Raw genomic sequence first — 23,013 nt, 5'->3', positions numbered from 1 at the left:
CGCGGTGAGATAGGCCTCCACATCATCGCCCGAAGTCATCTTTTGGAGGAAGTGACTGGCTCGTACGGAGTGAGTGGGGGTGGGAGGACCAGTAGCAACATCTCTGGGCCGGGCGAGTAGGTGCTGTACCACCTCTTTTATGGCCTGGCAGGTTTCCTCGATGGCGACCTGTTGTTGCCTCTGGGCTGTCTCCAAGGCCAACAGTTGCACTCTAGTGGATTCCTGCTGAGCTCTGGTAGATTCCTGCTGAAGTTTGTTTGTCTCCTGCTGAGCTGCTGTAGCTTGGAGCAAGGCCTTAATAATGTCCTCCATTTTGTCCTGGGGTGTAGGTTGGAAGCTGAACCTTGCCTCTCTGAGCATTGGCTGACGCCTCCTCTATGAGACTCCAAGGACACAGCGTTATTTCCACACTTACAAATTGGGTGTCTGTCCCTTTAATTTTTAAATGGAAAGTTTTCCTCTTGCTGCAACTTCAGTGTGTGTGGTTGCCCGCATTCTCCACCATATTGTGACACAGTTAGGTTAGGGGGTCCCTCTCCTGGGTAGGGGACTCCTTCCTTACACACACACACAGCAGCAGGGAAGCAGCACACCAGTCTTGATGCAAGTACAAGCTGGTCGGCGCCAGTCTTTGTTGTACAATGTCAGAAATATGAAGAAAACATAAATATAAATCCTAGCCCTGTCGGGGCACTAACTTCACAGGTAGTTCCCTCACTACCAGAACCTGGCAGGGCCTAATGCCCTCGCCAGCAACAAAAGCACAGCACAACACTCACAGTTAGGTTTCCAAGTGTCTCTGAGCAAACTCCCTGCCTGCTCTCCCAGGTGAGACACTCAGCCTTATCCAAACTAGGCTTATATTGGCCACTCTCAGGTGGAAAACCCTAAGAAGCCTGTTACCAGGCTGCGAGAACCAAACCCTGGAGTGGCCGTGGGTGGAGCCCTCCCTCTCTCACCCACAACCCCCAGGTCCCAAACCGGCTTTTCAAAAAGCCGAAACTCAAGCCTGCTATACTGACTTTCTCCTGGGGGTTTAAAACACATAAGACAGGAATCTGGGACAAATGTACCTGCCACAGACCACTTTACCAATGATCCTATCACAATATATATATATATATATACATACAGTCAGGTGCATAAATATTGGGACATTGACAGAATTTTCATATTTTGGCCTCTATTCACCACCACAATGGCTTTGAAATGAAACAAACAAGATGTGCTTTAAATGCAGACTTTAAGATTTAATTTGAGGGTAATTACATCCAAATCAGGTGAACGGTGTAGGAATTACAACGGTTTCTATATGTGCCTCCCACTTTATAAGGGGCCAAAAGTAATGGGACAAACTAAACAATCCTAAATCAAACTTTCACTTTTTAATACTTTGTTGCAAATCCTTTGCAGGCAATTACAGCCTGAAGTCTGGAACGCATAGACATCACCAGACGCTGGGTTTCATCCCTGGTGATGCTCTGCCAGGCCTCTACTGCAAATGTCTTCAGTTCCTGCTGCTTTTGTCAGCAGTCACATCATCAATAAATACAAGGGAACCAGTTCCATTGGCAGGCATACATGCCCACGCCATGACACTACCACCACCATGCTTCACTGATGAGGTGGTATGTTTTGGATCATGAGCAGTTACTTTCCTTCTCCATACTCTTCTCTTCCCATTACTCTGGTACAAGTTGATCTTTGTCTCATCTGTCCATAGGATGTTGTTCCAGAACTGTAATGGCTTTTTTAGATGTTGTTTGGCAAACTCTAATCTGGTCTTCCTGTTTTTGTGGCTCACCAATGGTTTACATCTTGTGGTGAACCCTCTATATTCACTCTTGTGAAGTCTTCTTTTGATTGTTGACTTTGACACATATACACCTACCTCCTGGAGAGTGTTCTTGATTTGGCCAACTGTTGTGAAGGGGTTTTTCTTCACCAGGGAAATAATTCTTCTGTCATCCACCACAGTTGTTTTCCGTGGTCTTCCGGGTCTTTTGGTGTTGCTGAGATCTCCGGTCCATTCTTTCTTTTTAAGAATGTTCCAAACAGTTGATTTGGCCACACCTATTTGTGCACCTGACTGTATATACACATCCAATTGTATTCCCCAATTTAGGAAATAACAGAGGGCACTCACCAGTGTAAAAGTTGACGCTATTTTAATCAACACTGCCAAGTATTTTGTCGACGTTTCAGTCCCGAAGGACTTTCCTCAAGACTCCAGCAACATCATAAGCATCATCCTTATGCAAGTGTTCACTTCACATAAGGATGATGCTTATGATGTTGCTGGAGTCTTGAGGAAAGTCCTTTGGGACTGAGACGTCGACAAAATACTTGGCAGTGTTGATTAAAATAGCGTCAACTTTTACTCTGGTGAGTGCCCTCTGTTATTTCCTAAATTGGGGAATACAATTGGATGTATAATTGACCATTTTTTTGGCTTGAGGATTGCACCCCAACATTTGCACGTGAAGTTTTGATGTGAGTGCGGGCTTCGGATTTAGTTTATATATATACACATGTATATGTATACAGTCAGGTGAATAAATATTGGGACATTGACAGAATTTTCATATTTTGGCCTATATTCACCACCACAATGGCTTTCAAATGAAACAAACAAGATGTGCTTTAACTGCAGACTTTCAGATTTAATTTGATGGTAATTACATCCAAATCTGGTGAACGGTGTAGGAATTACAACGGTTTCTATATGTGCCTCCCAATTTTTAAGGGGCCAAAAGTAATGGGACTATCAACTCAAAAGCTATTTCATGGACAGGTGTGGGCTATTCCCTCGTAATTTCAGTATCAATTAAGCAGGTAAAAGGTCTGGAATTGATTCTAGGTGTGACATTTGCATTTGGAATCAATTGCTGTCGACTCTTAATATGAAATCCAAAGAGCTGTCACTATCAGTGAAGTAAGCCATCATTAGGCTGAAAAATCAAAGCAAACCCATCAGAGAGATAGCAAAAACATTACGTGTGGCCAAATCAACTGTTTGGAACATTCTTAAAAAGAAAGAACGCACCGGAGAGCTCAGCAGCACCAAAAGTCCCGGAAGACCACGGAAAACAACTGTGGTGGATGACAGAAGAATTATTTCCCTGGTGAAGAAATACCCCTTCACAACAGTTGGCCAAATCAAGAACACTCTCCAGGAGGTAGGTGTATATGTGTCAAAGTCAACAAGAGTGAAGAGTGAATATAGAGGGTTCACCACAAGATGTAAACCATTGGTGAGCCTCAAAAACAGGAAGGCCAGATTAGAGTTTGCCAAACAATATCTAAAAAAGCCATTACAGTTATGGAACAACATCCTATGGACAGATGAGACAAAGATCAACTTGTACAAGAGTGATGGGAAGAGAAGAGTATGGAGAAGGAAAGGAACTGCTCATGATCCAAAACATACAACCTCATCAGGGAAGCATGGTGGTGGTAGTGTCATGGCGTGGGCATGTATGGCTGCCAATAGAACTGGTTCCCTTGTATTTATTGATGATGTGACTGCTGACAAAAGCAGCAGAATGAATTCTGAAGTGTTTTGGGCAATATTATATGCTTATATTCAGTCAAATGCTTCAGAACTCATTGGACGGCACTTCACAGTGCAGATGGACAATGACCCGAAGCATACTGCAAAAGCAACCAAAGAGTTTTTTAAGGCTAAAAAGTGGAATGTTATGCAATGGCCAAGTCAATCCCCTGACCTGAATCCGATTGAGCATGCATTTCACTTGATGAAGACAAAACTGAAGGGAAAATGCCCCAAGAACAAGCAGGAACTGAAGACATTTGCAGTAGACGCCTGGCAGAGCATCACCAGGGATGAAACCCAGCGTCTGGTGATGTCTATGCGTTCCAGACTTCAGGCTGTAATTGCCTGCAAAGGATTTGCAACAAAGTATTAAAAAGTGAAAGTTTGATTTAGGATTGTTTAGTTTGTCCCATTACTTTTGGCCCCTTATAAAGTGGGAGGCACATATAGAAACCGCTGTAATTCCTACACCGTTCACCTGATTTGGATGTAATTACCCTCAAATTAAATCTGAAAGTCTGCATTTAAAGCACATCTTGTTTGTTTCATTTCAAAAACATAGTGGTGGTGAATAGAGGCCAAAACATGAAAATTCTGTCAATGTCCCAATATTTATGCACCTGACTGTATATACAGCCATGGCCAAAAGCTTTGAGAATGACACAAGTGTGGGTTTTCACAAAGTTTGCTGCTTCAGTGTTTTTAGACCTTTTTTTATCAAATGTTACTATGGTATACTGAAGTAAAATTACAAGCATTTCATAAGTGTCAAAGACTTGTATTGACAAATACATTAAGTTTATGCAAAGAGTCAATATTTGCAGTGTTGACCCTTCTTTTTCAAGACCTCTGCAATTCGCCCTGGCATGCTGTTAATCAACTTCTGGGCCACATACAGACTGGTGGCCACCCATTCTTGCCTAATCAATGCTTGGAGTTTGTCAGAATTTGTGGGTTTTTGTTTTTCCAGTCGCCTCTTGAGGATTGACCACAAGTTCTCAATGGGATTAAGGTCTGAGGAGTTTCCTGCCCATGGACCCAAAATTTGGAAGTTTTGTTCCCAAGCCACTTAATTGTCACTTTTGCCCCTTTGGCAAGGTGCTTTATCATGCTGGAAAAGGCATTGTTCATCACCAAACTTTCTTGGATGGTTGGGAGAAGTTGTTTTGGTACCATTCTTTATTCATGGCTGCGTTCTTAGGCAAAATTGTGTGTGAGCCCCCTCCTTTGGCTGAGAAGCAATCCGACACATAAATGGTCTCAGGATGCTTTACTGTTGGCATGACACAGGACTGATGTTTCTTCTCCGCACAAGCGTTTTCTATATGCCCCAAACAATCTGAAAGGGGATTTATCAGAGAAAATAATTTTACCCCAGTCCTCAGCAGTCCAATCCCTGTACCTTTTGCAGAATATCAGTCTGTCCCTGATGTCTTTCCTGGAGAGAAGTGGCTTCTTTGCTGTCCTTCTTGATACAAGGCCATCCTCCAAAAGTCTTCATCCTGTGTCATGCCAACAGTAAAGCATCCTGAGACCATTCATGTGGTGGTTGCTTCTCAGCCAAGGGAGTGGGCTCACTCACAATTTTACCTAAGAACACAGCCATGAATAAAGAATGGTACCAAAACTTCATCCAAGAGCAACTTCTTCGACCATCCAAGAACAGTTTGGTTACAAACAATACCTTTTCCAGCATGATGGAGCACCTTGCCTTAAGTAAAAGTGATAACTAAGTGGCTCGGGAAACAAAACATCAAAATTTTGGGTCCATGGCCAGGAAACTCCCCAGACCTCAATCCCATCGAGAACTTGTGGTCAATCCTCAAGAGGCGGATGGACAAACAAAACCCCACAAATTCTGACAAACTCCAAGCATTGATTAGGCAAGAATGGGCGGCCATCAGTCAGTATGTGGTCCAGAAGTTGATTGACAGCATGCCAGGGTGAATTGCAGAGGTCTTGAAAAAGAAGGGTTAACACTGCAAATATGGACTCTTTACGTAAACTTAATGCAATTGTCAATAAAAGCCTTTGACACTTATGAAATGCTTGTAATTTTATTTCAGTATACCATAGCAACATATGACAAAAAGGTCTAAAAACACTTAAGCAGCAAACTTTGTGAAAACCAATACTGGTGTCATTCTCAAAACCTTTAGCCATGGCTGTTTATATATATATATATATATATTAGGGGTGAGCGGGTTCGGATTTCTGAAATCCGAACCCCCCGAGCCCCCCCAATCCGAGGCAGATCCGAGTCAGTCTCGACTTTTCCCGCCTGACTTGGATCTGAAATCGAGGCAAAACGTCATCATCCCGCCTTCCGAGTCTCGCGGGTTTTGTAACCTATATAAGGTACCCGCGTCGGCGCCATTTTCTCACTCGGCTGTGACAGTGAAGAGGGAGGGTGGGAGTTAGGGCTGGCTGGGCTGTGTAGTGTAGTGCAGAGTAGTGTTGTGCTGCGCTGTGCTGCTGTTGTCCACTACTTCAAAGTCCATAGGGGCTGGCTGTGTTGTGCTGTGCTGCTGTTGTTAATAGGGGCTGTGTCCACTACTTCAAAGTCCATAGGGGCTGGCTGGACTGTGTTGTGCAGTCAGTTCTCCATAGGGGCTGTGTCCACTCCAAAGTCCTGTGCAGTGTCCCAGTCCTAAAGGGGTGCTGTAGTGTTGTCCAGAGGGTGCTCTGTCCATCAGGGGTGCTCCCCCCAAGTGCTAAAAAAATTATATTTTTTGTGTGTTTGTGAATTGTGTGCGCAGTACCCGCACGTGCATCAACAAAGTAGTGCCAAGCGTGCGCCTGTGTCATAAGTAAAGGGCCGGCTGGCTTGACCGTTAAAGGGTGCTGTAACCCCCAAAGTACACTCCAGTCCAAACCAAAAAAAAAATTATTTTCTGTGTTTGTGAATTGTGTGCGCATTAGCCGCACGTGCATCAACAAAGTAGTGCCAAGCGTGTGCCTGTGTCATAAGTAAAGGGCCGGCTGGCTTGACCGTTAAAGGGTGCTGTAACCCCCAAAGTACACTCCAGTCCAAACCAAAAAAAAAATTATATTCTGTGTTTGTGAATTGTGTGCACAGTAGCCGCACATGCATCAACAAAGTAGTGCCAAGCGTGTGCCTGTGTCATAAGTAAAGGGCTGGCTGGCTTGACCATTAAAGGGTGCTGTAACCCCCAAAGTACACTCCAAACCAAAAAAATATATATTTTCTGTGTTTGTGAATTGTGTGCGCAGTAGCCGCACGTGCATCAACAAAGTAGTGCCAAGCGTGCGCCTGTGTCATAAGTAAAGGGCCGGCTGGCTTGACCGTTAAAGGGTGCTGTAACCCCCAAAGTACACTCCAAACCAAAAAAATATATATTTTCTGTTTGTGAATTGTGTGCGCAGTAGCCGCACGTGCATCAACAAAGTAGTGCCAAGCGTGCGCCTGTGTCATAAGTAAAGGGCCGGCTGGCTTGACCGTTAAAGGGTGCTGTAACCCCCAAAGTACACTCCAGTCCAAACCAAAAAAAAATTATTTTCTGTGTTTGTGAATTGTGTGCGCATTAGCCGCACGTGCATCAACAAAGTAGTGCCAAGCGTGTGCCTGTGTCATAAGTAAAGGCCCGGCTGGCTTGACCGTTAAAGGGTGCTGTAACCCCCAAAGTACACTCCAGTCCAAACCAAAAAAAAAATTATATTATGTGTTTGTGAGTTGTGTGCACAGTAGCCGCACATGCATCAACAAAGTAGTGCCAAGCGTGCGCCTGTGTCATAAGTAAAGGGCTGGCTGGCTTGACCGTTAAAGGGTGCTGTAACCCCCAAAGTACACTCCAAACCAAAAAAATATATATTTTCTGTGTTTGTGAATTGTGTGCGCAGTAGCCGCACGTGCATCAACAAAGTAGTGCCAAGCGTGCGCCTGTGTCATAAGTAAAGGGCCGGCTGGCTTGACCGTTAAAGGGTGCTGTAACCCCCAAAGTACACTCCAAACCAAAAAAATATATATTTTCTGTGTTTGTGAATTGTGTGCGCAGTAGCCGCACGTGCATCAACAAAGTAGTGCCAAGCGTGCGCCTGTGTCATAAGTAAAGGGCCGGCTGGCTTGACCGTTAAAGGGTGCTGTAACCCCCAAAGTACACTCCAGTCCAAACCCAAAAAAAATTATTTTCTGTGTTTGTGAATTGTGTGCGCAGTAGCCGCACGTGCATCAACAAAGTAGTGCCAAGCGTGCGCCTGTGTCATAAGTAAAGGGCCGGCTGGCTTGACCGTTAAAGGGTGCTGTAACCCCCAAAGTACACTCCAGTCCAAACCAAAAAAAAAATTATTTTCTGTGTTTGTGAATTGTGTGCGCAGTAGCCGCACATGCATAAACAAAGTAGTGCCAAGCGTGCACCTGTGTCATAAGTAAAGGGCCGGCTGGCTTGACCGTTAAAGGGTGCTGTAACCCCCAAAGTACACTCCAGTCCAAACCAAAAAAAAAATTATTTTCTGTGTTTGTGAATTGTGTGCACAGTAGCCGCACGTGCATCAACAAAGTAGTGCCAAGCGTGCGCCTGTGTCATAAGTAAAGGGCCGGCTGGCTTGACCGTTAAAGGGTGCTGTAACCCCCAAAGTACACTCCAGTCCAAACCAAAAAAAAAATAATTTTCTGTGTTTGTGAATTGTGTGCGCAGTAGCCGCACGTGCATCAACAAAGTAGTGCCAAGCGTGCGCCTGTGTCATAAGTAAAGGGCCGGCTGGCTTGACTGTTAAAGGGTGCTGTAACCCCCAAAGTACACTCCAGTCCAAACCAAAAAAAAAATTATTTTCTGTGTTTGTGAATTGTGTGCACTGTGGCTGCACGTGCATCAACAAAGGAGCAGCGCCAAGCGTGCGCCTGTGTCCCATAAGTAAAGAGCCGGCTGGCTCATTTCTTAAAGGGTGGTGTAACCCACAAAGTGCACTACTCTCCAGCAAAAATAAAAAAATATTTTCTGTGTTTGTGTGCGCTTTAGCCGCACGTATATATCAATATAACATAAATGGAGGACCAAACTTTCTCCGATAAAAATAAAATAGGGAAAGATCAAGAACCACTTCCTCCTAGTGCTGTTGCTGCTGCTGGGAGTTGTTCATCATCCCAGAGAGGAAGTAAGAACATCACTACTTTTACTAAACAATTGACCCTCAAACAGTCCCTAGCGATGAGGATGAAGTACGACAGCAGTCATCCTGAAGCAAAACGTATAACTGAGGCCTTGACTGCTATGTTGGTGTTAGACGTGCGTCCGGTATCCGCCATTAGTGCAGTGGGATTTAGACAATTGATGGAGGTAGTGTGTCCCCGGTTCCAAATCCCGTCTAGATTCCACCTGCATCCTCAAAGCAGCAGCGACAAGCGTGCGTCTGTCTGTTAAAGGGTGGTGACACCCTCAAAGTGTGCTACACAAACAATAAAAATATTGTTCTTTTTTTTTCTGTCTTTGTGAAATGTGTGGGCTGTAGCTGCACCTGCATCCTTAAAGCAGCAGCGACAAGCGTGCGTCTGTCTGATAAAGGGTGGTGACACCCTCATAGTGTGCTACACAAACAATAACATATTCTTCTTTTTTCTGTCTTGTGAATTGTGTGGGCTGTAGCCACACTTGCATCCTCAAAGCAGCAGCGACAAGCGTGCGTCTGTCTGTTAAAGGGTGGTGACACCCTCAAAGTGTGCTACACAAACAATAAAAATTCTTCTTTTTTCTGTCTTTGTGAATTGTGTGGGCTGTAGCCGCACTTGCATCCTCAAAGCAGCAGCGACAAGCGTGCGTCTGTCTGTTAAAGGGTGGTGTAACCCTCAAATTGCTCTAAAAAATTAAAAACTATTTTTTTAATGTGTTTGTGACTTGTGTGCGATGTAGCCGCACGTGCATCAACATAGTAGCAGCGCCAAGCGTGCGCCTGTGTCATAAGTCAAGGGCTGGTTTGGACATCTGGTCCGGACTGAAGGACGTGCCAACAATTTCTGACAAGTCTACTGTCACTGCATATGATACTGTCCTCAAAGCAGCAGCGATAAGCGTGCGTCTGTCTGTTAAAGGGTGGTGACACCCTCAAAGTGTGCTACACAAACAATAAAAATATTGTTATTTTTTTTTCTGTCTTTGTGAATTGTGTGGGCTGTAGCCGCACTTGCATCCTCAAAGCAGCAGCGACAAGCGTGCGTCTGTCTGTTAAAGGGTGGTGTAACCCTCAAATTGCTCCAAAAAATAAAAAACTATTTTTTTAATGTGTTTGTGACTTGTGTGCGATGTAGCCGCACGTGCATCAACATAGTAGCAGCGCCAAGCGTGCGCCTGTGTCATAAGTCAAGGGCTGGTTTGGACATCTGGTCCGGACTGAAGGACGTGCCAACAATTTCTGACAAGTCTACTGTCACTGCATATGATACTGTCCTCAAAGCAGCAGCGACAAGCGTGCGTCTGTCTGTTAAAGGGTGGTGACACCCTCAAAGTGTGCTACACAAACAATAAAAATATTGTTCTTTTTTTTCTGTCTTTGTGAATTGTGTGGGCTGTAGCCGCACTTGCATCCTCAAAGCAGCAGCGACAAGCGTGCGTCTGTCTGTTAAAGGGTGGTGTAACCCTCAAATTGCTCCAAAAAATAAAAAACTATTTTTTTAATGTGTTTGTGACTTGTGTGCGATGTAGCCGCACGTGCATCAACATAGTAGCAGCGCCAAGCGTGCGCCTGTGTCATAAGTCAAGGGCTGGTTTGGACATCTGGTCCGGACTGAAGGACGTGCCAACAATTTCTGACAAGTCTACTGTCACTGCATATGATACTGTCCTCAAAGCAGCAGCGACAAGCGTGCGTCTGTCTGTTAAAGGGTGGTGACACCCTCAAAGTGTGCTACACAAACAATAAAAATATTCTTCTTTTTTTTTCTGTGTTTGTGAATTGTGTGGGCTGTAGCCGCACTTGCATCCTCAAAGCAGCAGCGACAAGCGTGTGTCTGTCTGTTAAAGGGTGGTGTAACTCTCAAAGTGCTCCAAAAAATAAAAAACTATTTTTTAATGTGTTTGTGACTTGTGTGTGATGTAGCCGCACTTGCATCCTCAAAGCAGCAGCGACAAGCGTGTGTCTGTCTGTTAAAGGGTGGTGACACCCTCAAAGTGTGCTACACAAACAATAAAAATATTGTTCTTTTATTTTCTGTCTTTGTGAATTGTGTGGGCTGTAGCCGCACTTGCATCCTCAAAGCAGCAGCGACAAGCGTGCGTCTGTCTGTTAAAGGGTGGTGACACCCTCAAAGTGTGCTACACAAACAATAAAAATATTGTTCTTTTTTTTCTGTCTTTGTGAATTGTGTGGGCTGTAGCTGCACTTGCATCCTCAAAGCAGCAGCGACAAGCGTGCGTCTGTCTGTTAAAGGGTGGTGACACCCTCAAAGTGTGCTACACAAACAATAAAAATATTCTTCTTTTTTTTTCTGTCTTTGTGAATTGTGTGGGCTGTAGCTGCACTTGCATCCTCAAAGCAGCAGCGACAAGCGTGCGTCTGTCTGTTAAAGGACTACATCGGTGACAGCATCCAAGTAGGCATGTCAGACAGTCCGTTACCTGTACTGGCAGGAAAAAGAAGCAATTTGGAGGTCCCTGTACAAACTGGCTCTATTTTACCTGAGTTGCCCCCCCTCCAGTGTGTACTCCGAAAGAGTGTTTAGTGCAGCCGGGAACCTTGTCAGCGAAAGGCGTAGGAGGTTGCTTCCACAAAATGTGGAGAAGATGATGTTCATAAAATGAATTATCAACTCTTCCAGGGAGACCAGCCTCCAGAACGTACAGAGGGACCTGTGGTTGTGGATTCCAGCGGGGATGAATTAATACTCTGTGAGGATGAGGATGTACACACTGAAGAGGGTGAGGATGAGGATGACATCTTGCCTCCGTAGAGCCAGTTTGTGCAGGGACAGATTAATTGCCAGCTTGTTTTGTGGGGGCCCAAACGAACCAATCATTTCAGCCACAGTTGTGTGGCAGACCCTGGCGCTGAAATGATTGGTTTGTTAAAGTGTGCATGTCCTGTTTATACAACATAAGGGTGGGTGGGAGGGCCCAAGGACAATTACATCTTGCACCTCTTTTTTTTCTTTGCATTATGTACAGTTTGGGGCCTAGTTTTTCAAACTGCCATCCTGTCTGCCACTGCAGTTTCACGCCTAGATGGGTCACGTGTTTGTGCCGCCCACTCGTGTCGCTTAGCATAGTCATCCAGCTACCTCGGTGCAACCTTTTGGACATAAAAACACTATTGTGAGGTGTTCAGAATAGACTGGAAATGAGTGGAAATTAAGGTTATTGAGGTTAATAATAGCATAGGAGCAGAAAAACCTACAAATTCTGTGATTTTAGCTGTTTTTATGCTTTTTTTCAAAAAAATACAGATCCAAAACCCAAAACACGGAAGGGTGGTTTTGGCAAAACCAATCCAGATCCAAAACACGAAGAAAGATACAGATCCAAAACCAAAACACGAAAAGTGGCCGGTGCACACCCTTAATATATATATATATATATATATATATATATATATATATATATACTTATAATAAAGTTGTAATGGCTGTGTCTTTACATATAATTTTTTTGGAGAAAAATATACTTCTTGGGAATGTGTATGAAGTATGAAGACAACATTTTTTTTTTGTTTGTTTGCTTGTCTCTCTCTGTTTATGAACTATGGAGACATTTTTTTTTATCTGAACATACACAGGTTCCTCAAGTCCAAAATGAAATAAATATATATATGTACATATATTGCACACCCCAAACGCAAACAGTTATATATGTATGCATATATCAATACATATATATATATATATATATATATAAAAATATATATATATATCAAAATCTATTTTGCAGGAAAACACAACTAAATATTTTAGGCAGCTTATCTTGACTCATGAAGTTGCAGTATACATGTAAATCCAGTAGATGGCACACCAAGACAAATACTATATATCATAGAGTCGCTGCTCATGTTACTTGCAACCTTTCAATGTTACTGTAGGTTAAGTAGCAATGTGTTTGGGATTTACAAGATAGCGCAGCTGGACTTCCAGCACACAGCATTTCACTGAAAGTTTGTATTCCGATCATGCTTCTGTGGAACTTGACTCCGCCCAAGTTATGCAACAGATCCCGACTTACAGTCACTGATCTATAGAGGAACCTAATTGAGGCACATATTCTAACGGGATCTGGTGCAGGTGAAACTGTGTTTATACCACGTATACACCTTATCCCCAACAATTTTCCTTTTCAATTCAAGTGCCAACAGTTTCCTGTAAGCGTCTGCTTTGCTATGACACTCAAGTCACAGGTACAAATGCTCAGGGCTTCAGGTGTAGATCTCAGGACCAGCTGCTTCTCCCATGTTCAGCTTTACATAGCCTGCTCATCAGTTAGTAGCCCCAAGCATCTTTTTGTGTTACTCCCTGAAGAAATAACTGCAAATATTGTTTACAAAGACATTTTGTGATTAATGTCTACAATATAAAATATACATCCTGGGGGTGTGGATGTGAGGAGAGGGAGGGCTCCTTCCACAGGCCACTCCGGGTGTTGGGCCTTTCAGCCTGGTAGCAGGTCATTAGGGCTTGCACCTAGAAATGGCTGTGATAAGCTAGGTTTACTTGTGGCAGAGTGTTTCATACCTGGAAGAGCAGGCCCGCAGGTTAGCTTGCTCTGAGACACTGTTTGCTACAAACCAGAAGGTACTGTGGACGTGAACTTATTTTAGTGTTCGGTTAGTGAGGGAACTTACTGTCTAGTTAGAGTCCAGACGGGCTAGGATTTATTTTATGTTTGTTTATTTGATTATTGATGTTGCACAATAAAAACTGGTGCCGACCAGCTTGCATGAAAATCCATGACTGGAGTGCTATTTCCTGGCTGCTGTGTGTAAGGAGGTGTCCATCTACCCCAGGAGAGGGACCCCCTACCCCGATCATATCACAATACATATATATATGTAATGGCAGAATTAAATTACAATAGGTGGCATTGGTGAGCCACTGAATCTGTGCTGTGATGGTGAGATATAAAAAGGGTGTGACCGTCCCTATCTGCTGCCCAGAGTATACAGCCCAGGTGGGGCTGTGACAGCCAAGTCAGGCCAAGAGGCCAGTGGGCTGGGAGGCCAGAAGACCTGTGGGCCATTTCTGAACAAAGCAGGAAGGACTGTGACTTTGCATGAAGTTGTGCACAGACTAGCTGCACTTGATAGTAAGGGCTGAAGAAGTGATTTAGTGCCCTAAATGGGGTCTATGTTGTTTCTTCTTTTCTGCTTCTGTAAGATGACTACATTAAAGCTTTGTATCAGTCCTAATCTGGACATTTGGACCTTTGTCAGAATTTGACAGAGGTCCAATTAAGACCAAAATGTTAATGCTGTACTGTGCTTGATGGGTAAATGAATGTATTGCTCTGCTTAAGTCTGGTTGCTGCACCCATTCCTATAACTTTGCATTTGGACCCTGCTCTGCCCCAGTACCATATGTTTAGAATACAAGTGAGTGTGTACTTTGATATAGATAGATATATATATATAGCACAGTTCATGATGTGTAGTTATGTGGGTATGTGTGCGCTGTAGATATACTGTAATGTGGCTAAAAAGTTCCCTAACATCATATTATCTAGTTGTATTGCATTTGCAGATGCTGTATCTCCAGCTTCCCCTTAGAAGTACCATTATTTTTCATGAGAACCAAATCTCTGAGCTGAGATATTATTTGTCACCATTAGAGGCTCTAAGAGGCAGCTAAAAATAGATTTTAATGTTAAAAGCTTTAAAAGCTTAAAATAAAAATGTTCTATCAGCAAGCTAATTTAGTCCATTCTTAGTTTAACCTATTGCTGTCTGTTTTAAGTTAAAATATTGATTGTTCCAATGTGTTTTATGTAACTGATTCCTATATCCGATACAGTATGCTATAGCTACACCTATAATTTTATATCATACTAGCTGAAGTACCCAGCATTGCCCGGGTTTAAATCTTTAAGTTATTAAGTTTTATTATGTGATGTCGTCCAAAGCCATCCAGAACAGGCTCTCTGGATCAAAGTTCTGCACGTTGCACTCTGCCGTGAGGTCTGACCAGGACCCCAACCACTCCATTAGACCAATTGTCGCCCGTCTGTGACGTTTTCATCCAAATCCATCCAGTGGAAGGCCCAGAACAGGCTCCCTGGGTCAAAGGCCTGCCTGAAGCAATCCACTGTGAGGTCCGACCGGAACCCCAACCACTCCATTAGGCATCCCAGACCAATTGCCACCCCTCTGTGAAGTTTTCATCCACATCCACCCAGGTTAAAGTTCTGCCCAGCGTACTCCAACGGGAGGTCCAACCGGGACCTCAACTCCCTGTCTTCTAGGATCCAATGTTACCACTCTGTGAAGTTTTCATCCAAATTATATGATGTCGCCCAAATACATCCAGTGGAAGGCCCTGAACAGGTTCCCTGGGTCAAAGTTCTGCCCAGCGTACTCCGCCGGATCCGACCTGGACTCCAACCACTCCTTTAGGCATCCCAGATCAATTGCCATTCCTCTGTGAAGTTTTCATCCAAATCCATCCAGTGGAAAGACCAGAACAGGCTCCCCAGGTCAAAGTTCTCCCCAGCGTAAAACCAACGGGAGGTCTAATCGGGATCTCAACCCCTTAGTATGTCTTCTGGGATCCTATGTTACCACTCTATGAAGTTTTCATCCAAATCCACCCAGTGGAAGGCTCAGAACAGGCTCCATGGGAGCCCAACGGGAGGTCTGACCGGTACCCCAACCCCCTAAAACCTGGCCAGGATCCAAATGGACAACCTTGCATTGGTTTCATCCCAATCGTTGCAGGGGTGACCTAATGCATAACCAGACAAACAAACAAACAGACCAATGAATTTTATATATAAGATGCAATACTTTTTCTTCAGACCATTTCAGCGCAGTACAACTTAAGAAACAACAAATATTTTAAATTAAACTCTGTGTAAGAGTCATTGCTGCATGTGGCGAGAGAAGGGTGCAAGGCGATTGAAAATAAAGCTTATGTCCACTTGGCATCTACTATTTCCATTAACTAGATGTAAATGTCTATGTGTATGTATGTGTACTCCAAAAATATACTGGCAGGTTAATTGGCTCCCACCAAAAACTTAGCCCTAGTGTTTATGTGTGTGCATGTACATGTGGTAGGGAATATAGATTGTAAGCTCCACTGGGGAAGGGACTGATGTGAATGGCCAGATCTTCTCTGTAAAGCGCTGCGGAATATGTGTGCGCTATATAAATAACTGGTAATAGTAATAATAATGTTTTGTACTGATATGTTGGCACTGTTCTTAAATGTTGCCATGTGTGTTTATCAGGCACTGTTGTACACTGTACTGAATCTCCTAAAAGATCCATCATCACCTGGCCACAACAGTTTCCCATAGCTGACCAGTGCCATAGACAATAGGAGCTGACCACTAGCACTTTCTTCTGCAGGTTACATAGTAGCAGTTGGCCACATTTTACCAAAATGCCAGGCACTGTGGCGCATGCTTTTGCCCAAAAAGACAATTTAAGTCATTATATTTATAAATTAGTAGGTAACTCAAGATGCCCTGATAACAGGGTGACCATGACAATTTGTATGGACAAGTAGGATCTGTTTATTACCATGTCCAACTTTGACTATCCGGAAATGATCTCTGCAGGGTCCCATGAGGGATATGGAAAGGTCAGTGCCATCCCCACTGATACGTGGGTGCCTGTCCTGAAAGGACTCGCCCTCTAAGATGCAAGTCATATCGCTGTGGAATCTTACTGAATATAAAAGCAGGCCTATTCCTGATAATTAGAGACGTTTCCTGGCTTGGACAGTGCCGAGTGGGAGTCACAGCTCCGTTGGAACTGGTCAGGAACTGATTAAAAATATTTGGAAGTGGTTCAAGACTTCACTGACTGTGTCCCTCATGTGCCTTCTATAAGGTGACATTGGACTTGGTTGCTGCCTGTCTAGTAGATGAGTGAAACATGCACATTGAATAGCTTCGAGAAATTTTTGGATTTGCTTAGACATTGGGAGAGCACTATGGTACTATGGGGTATGATATGTTTGGTAATCAGTTATTATGTCGATGTACATCAGTTCGACATGAGAATGTTGACATGGTCAAACTGTTGACCTGCAGCATGTTGACATGCTTAGCATGTCAAAAGTGACCATGTCGATATTCATCATACATGTATCATATGTCGACACAATGAACTGTCAATAAATGGGATGTAGTTATCATACTGGCTGTCGGGATGCCAGCGCTCAGAATGCCAGTGCTGGAATCCCAACACCAATCAGAATTCCTGTGCCAGCATCCAGACGGTAAGTAGTTGTGCGGTTAGGGTTAGGCACTAGGGGGAGGGTTAGGCACTAGAGGAGGAGGGTTAGGCATTAGGGGGGGTTAGAGTTAGGGACAGGGTTTGGATACTTACCGGCAAGTGTCGGTATCCTAACCCTGTCGGGATGCCGACGTTACGATTCTGACCGCTGGGATCCCAAGCGCCGGCATCCCGTACCCAAACCCGAAATCTGTCCCTGGTGCTCTAGTGGTATCTTACCTTCTTGCAACGGGGGCGCCAGAGTCTTCTTCGGGATTCCAGCTGCCACATGAAGAGCAGTTTTTGGAGGCATCTCAGCAGCGGCTTTCTGGAGAGTATTCTACCCCACATCCTTAATCCTATTCCCTACCCCTCTCACTAGTACCTAACCCTCCTGCCGCATCTTAAACCTAACCCCCCACCCCAGCAGCCTAACCCTAAACCCCCCACCCCACAGCCTAACCCTACTGGTGGTGCTCACCCTAACCATCAACATCCTCATTTCACATGCTGATGTTGATGTGATTACTGTCGACCATCTACCCAGGATACTTGTACTATGGGGCATGGCCATATGTGTTGGTGTGGCCACATCTAGGGATGACCAATCGGAGGTCCCAAGTCATATTCTGAATCAATAAAAGGAAAATACCATGGAAATAATATTGATATTATTTAATATTGATATGTAATAGTGCACATGCACATCTTCAATCTACACCCGGTTTTGTACTTGTACTAAAACTCAGATTTTCTGGGAGGCTGAGAGAGCTTTCTGGTGTCTTCTGGTGGGCTCTTTCAGCCTCTCAGAGAAAAGCAACATGCTGCTTCCAACAAGCTTAGGAGAGCGCAGAGATGGGAAAACTAGCTGCCTCCTGTGGTGGTTGGGTTTCTGGGAGAATGATATATGTTTTATACAGGATTGATTTAAAAAATAAATTGAGTGAGTTGTATCAACTGAAATATTGTTTTAGATCAAGCTGAAATATAAATATGTTCAAAATATGAAATATCGATTCCACATCCCCAGCCACATGCTTTCGGGACCCTTTGCTGAAACTGTACACTTGGTGCCAAGTACATTGACCTAGTGCAAAGTAATTTGTACACACTCACCCTTCTCAGCAACCCTGGTCATCATTAAACTTAATCTACAAAATTATAAATTACATAATATACTAATCTGTAATATTAATCTATGGTGGAGTCACTCTAGACAGAGAAACAGACAGGTGGAGCCAGTCATATACAGAGGAGAGGGCAAAAAGAGATGATGACAGAAGTGAGATCACTGTACTTACACTGTTGTCTTCCCATGTTGTGTGGTGCACAGTAACAGGTCCCCGTTAATCCAGAGGGTCCAGGCCTCCTTGCCAGCTGAGCCCTTTGCATGTGTACCTTCTGTATCCCCCTGATGACATCCCTGCTCCCAGGTGCCCCTTCAGGTTGTGGTCGTAGGTGAATGCCTACAATGACTGTGGTAGTTATGCGACTGATGCAGGGATTAAACAACCTATATCGTCATGTGAAACACAAGTATAAAGCTGGATGTGACAGGTTTGGCCCAAATTTATCAATGAGTGATATTCTTGTTATCAATTATTAAAATCTTAACTGGTGCGCCAACCAATCAGCTCCTAACTGTCATTTTTCAAACACATGACAGGAGCTGATTGGTTGGAGGTCCATTTAAGATTAGTAACGAGTGATAACAAGAATATCACTCGTTGATAAATCTGTGCCTCAGTGTCATGGTGTGTGGAGAATCAGTGGAGGCCAGCAGGAAGCAACAGACCGATTGATAGTGGAAGGAGCAGGGTCATCCAGCAGCATAGAGCAGGGCCGTAACTAGGGTAGTGCGACAGGGCACCGCAGGGCAGGGGGGCGCTGTTTGGGTCTGTCAATTTTCCTGTTTATTATCATTCTCCTCTTCTTTTATCCCCAGCATCTCCTGGCCTCCTCTATCTCTTCCCAGAGCCTTCCCCATGAGGCCATGGCCCATTTTCAGGTGCACTCTCTTATGTCCCTATTTAAAAAATGGGGTCGGGGGCACAAATGTTCTCTCTGACACAGGGCACCAAAAAGTCTAGTTATGGCTCTGGCATAGAGTACTTATGTGAGGCTTCTGTCACAGAGAACCACACAACAACCAAGAAATATGAGTCCCCAACTTCTGGAGTACCACCGTTTATGAGCACAATGTAACTAAAGCAATTTCCAGGCAGCTATCTATGGAGTTGTCTAATAAAATACTTGAGGATATGGGACAGGAGCTAGTATTGTTCTAATAACAAAGTGTTGATTAAGGACTGTAGCACTAGAATCCCGACTGTTTTGGAATATTCCTTGGGAAGGGATATCAAACTGTAAAAACCCTTAAGCCTAATACCCACTGGCATTATATTGCATGCATTTGTAATGCTAGTATAATACATGCAGACGTGACTGATAATGAATACCATCATTATCAATGTCACTTACTTTTTTACTTGTGTTACACAAGTTAATGTTATTCAAGTCAGTAGAGGGTCCTCCAATGAACACAAATAAAACCACTGGTCCATAACTGCTTTTCAAAAGCATTAGCATTTCCGTTGTGTTGCAGGAAAGCACATGGATACAGAACTTATATTTTCCTTGTAATACATCACATTTCCTACTTATTATTGGGCTTTTCAGAGCTTGAGTGTTAGCGTGAATGCTTTACTCATGTTGACTATTGAGCCACCCCTGGCCAGAAATTATCAATCTGTCAACAGGAATTTGCATTACTCCCTCAAAATATTTGGAATACTTTTATCAGATTGCAAAAATCAAATACCGATCGTATCACATTTAACCAAGATGAAATACAGCTTTCTTCTAATATACCCATTGTTAATTTCAAGTATTTCTCTAAGGAAAAATGCTGAAAGTTACTATTTTTAAATGTTGCATTTCTGGAAATGAAAACATTCCTTCTTTGTCACAAAGTCTTTATTTTAAAATAACATTTACATGGTTGTAATAATAGCATCCAGTCTTCAGTGAATCAAGCAGTTGTTGTTTCACAGTTTCCATAAATAAAATACTATCATTACAATATGTTGGGAAGTCATTGACAAATGTAAGGTATGAAGTAAAATGCGTAATCTATCAAAGGGACAATAAGCATGAATAGTTTAGGAGGTAATCTAAAGACAAAGAAACCATCAAGAACAAAGCTATTTGACATTCAGCCACCTGGTTGGTTGCACTGTAACACAGTGGCATATTGGCTGACCTCCAGAATTTCGGGAGACATGGAAACATTCCTTAAATGCTGTCCTGCCATTAAAACCACTTAATTAGGAACCACAAAATTAGGGATATACTTTTTAATACAATGATAGCTAACTACAGTATATGTTACATTTTATTGTGAACAATTTAGTACAGCTCCAAAGTATTATAACTCAGACGCATATATTAGTGTGTCACAAAGTTATCTTGTGCTACACAGAGAAGGGCAGCTAAGGGAAAAGATAAAAATCTTTATAATATATTATAGAATACTGATAATGTTAATGTTCCTTTATTGTTATAAATGGATGTAGTCACTATCCCAGCAGAAGGAATGCCAGCACTCAGTATAAGGGAGTCGGAATCCCGACAGCAGGGGGAGGGTTAGGGGTTAGTGTTAGGCACTAAGGGGAGGATTAGGGTTAGGCTGTTGGGGGGAGGATTAGGCTGCGGTGGGTTGGAAAAGGCTGTGGGAAAGGTGGGTTAGGGTCAGGGGGAGGGTTAGGCTACTTACGTTCAGGCATTGGGATTCTGTCGGGATGCTGCTATCGGTATTCTGACCACCGGCAATCCCGACGTTGGGATCCTGTACCCAGCCCTAATCAATAATAAGCAAACATAATACAGCAGAATAATTACAGGCAGTGATGGGGCCTGAAAAGTGGACAGATCTACTAACATCTACAGGGAGAGAAATAACAGAATACTAGCCTGATTCACTACAGATCACTTTTTCAATTGCAGCTGCGATTACGCACGCAGTTCAACTGTGATAGTATACTAATCTGTTTGAGATTGCTATGCCATCGCAGCACTACATAAGGATGCCCACTTTACCTTACACACATACGTAAGGTTAAGCAAGTCTGCGAAACCATCGGTACAATCGATCGCAGCCTCACGCACACTTGCACAAGGTCAGACCTTACTCCGAAATTGCTAACTTCATTGCACGCTATGAGGCCTCAGACTGCATAAGGCATCGCATTGGCTCATTTATGCACGTCCCTGCAATGGTGTTGAAACATACTGGCACGCCTGTGTTTCACCGACCACCCCCCCATCACCACCCACAAATGGCACTTCTTGTCAATCACTCTGTGATGGGTTTGCGTAGTCACTATCGCAGTGGCCAGTTTGCGCACATGCAATGCATACGCATGCGCATAACGCAACAATCGGCTGATTGCGTGCGTATTAGCAACTGGGATCTAAGACAGGCATCTAACTGTCATTCAAGGGCATTTCATCTTTTCTTTTCCAGGAAATAGGTTTTCATATGTTATCAAATCACTGTGTCTTAGAGTCTCTGCATTATTTCACTGCTCCCCTAGGCTAAAAGTCTCCTATTTGGATATTTAGCCAAAATTATTTAATTAAGAAAATTGTGCTTGGCTGTCATCCTTAAGTTCAGTTATGTGGTGGTGACATAGATACGCTTCTGTTTGTCCATGTAGCTTTTGATTGCCAGCAATGTTTTGCCTATCACATCGACCATAAGTGCAGGAAAGAAATGTGTGTAGAGAATGTGTGTAGAGGGGAGGAATGGAAAAGGAGAGGGAAGACGGTGTGGTGCAAGTGGGTAATGGGTTACGGGAATAGAAGGAATAAAAAGGTGGGTAAACAGATGCATTGGTTGGACAAGACATATATACAAAGGAGGGTGCAGAGAGACAGGTACACATAGAGAGACAGGTCTACAGGGTAGCAACAAAGAGACTACCACATAGATGGTGACATACACGCAGAGACACAGAGAGAGGATGGGACAAATATGAGGGAAGGTGAGAATGGAGGAGGAATACAGAAAGCGAAAAAACGGAACTCATTGGTAACTTACAGTGCCCGGTGCCCTCTCTCCCCTGCTGGTGAGGGTGATAGAGCTTCCCCGTTTTCCTTCTCCCCGGCTATTGTGTGGGTGGGCTCCGGCTCTCTTCTCCAGTGGCAATGCCATCCCCCATAGGGAGCCAATTTCAAATCTCTCCCTATTTAAGGAAAGCTCTGGGCATTATTCAAGTGGTATTGTATTAGGTCACATCACCTTGCTTGTGCATATGTTATATTTTCTGCCTGTGTATTGATTCCTTCTTTTCCTGACTACGATCAGGCTACCTGCCTGTGCCCCTTGACATTGGTTTGTCTCACCATCCTGTTTCCTGTCTGTGCCCCTTGACCCCGACTTGTTCACCGTATTGCTACTTTGAGTGTGACCCTGGCCTTAGATAACCTGCCTACGATATATTGCCTGCTGATTCTGTTATACTCCCAAACCATCACCTCCATGGGGCAGCTATAGGGCCCTGACCTGCAAACTCCCGGAAGTGAAGCCCATCCCGCTTTGCGGTGGTTCATGGCAAAACCTGTGGGATCTGTTATACTCCACACATCGACCCTGCCAGCGCAAATCCAGGTCTGATAGCATCCAATCCACCCATAAATTACCAAAAAGTGGTTGTAGCAGCGCTAAGTAACAATTAATATTCCTTGCAATTAAGATTAGTCTATTTCTGTATTGTCTTATATTATATAACATATTATTAAACACTAATAATAACTATTGATAAAATAATAATAATAGCCAGGTGCTCTTCTATAAGGCAAATGGCAGTGATTAAACAGCAAATGCTTTCATTTGGGAAAGCACTAGCTGCCCATGGCACCCATGCAATTGCGCTGTGGCAACCACTTTGAGAACTATTGCCTAAAGCTAAATATTATAAACTAGCTGGGATACACGATGTTGCCCGGGTTGAAGACTGGACCCTGAAGTACACCTGCAGCCCTTTATTTGTTTACATTGTCCTCGCGTATAACCCCACTCTATTGAT

The sequence above is a fragment of the Taudactylus pleione genome, unplaced genomic scaffold (assembly GCF_031769625.1).
Source record: "Taudactylus pleione unplaced genomic scaffold, aTauple2 ptg000236l, whole genome shotgun sequence".
NCBI lineage: Eukaryota > Metazoa > Chordata > Amphibia > Anura > Myobatrachidae > Taudactylus > Taudactylus pleione.
The sequence above is the reverse complement of the archived record's forward strand: the minus strand, read 5'-3'. Positions refer to the sequence as shown.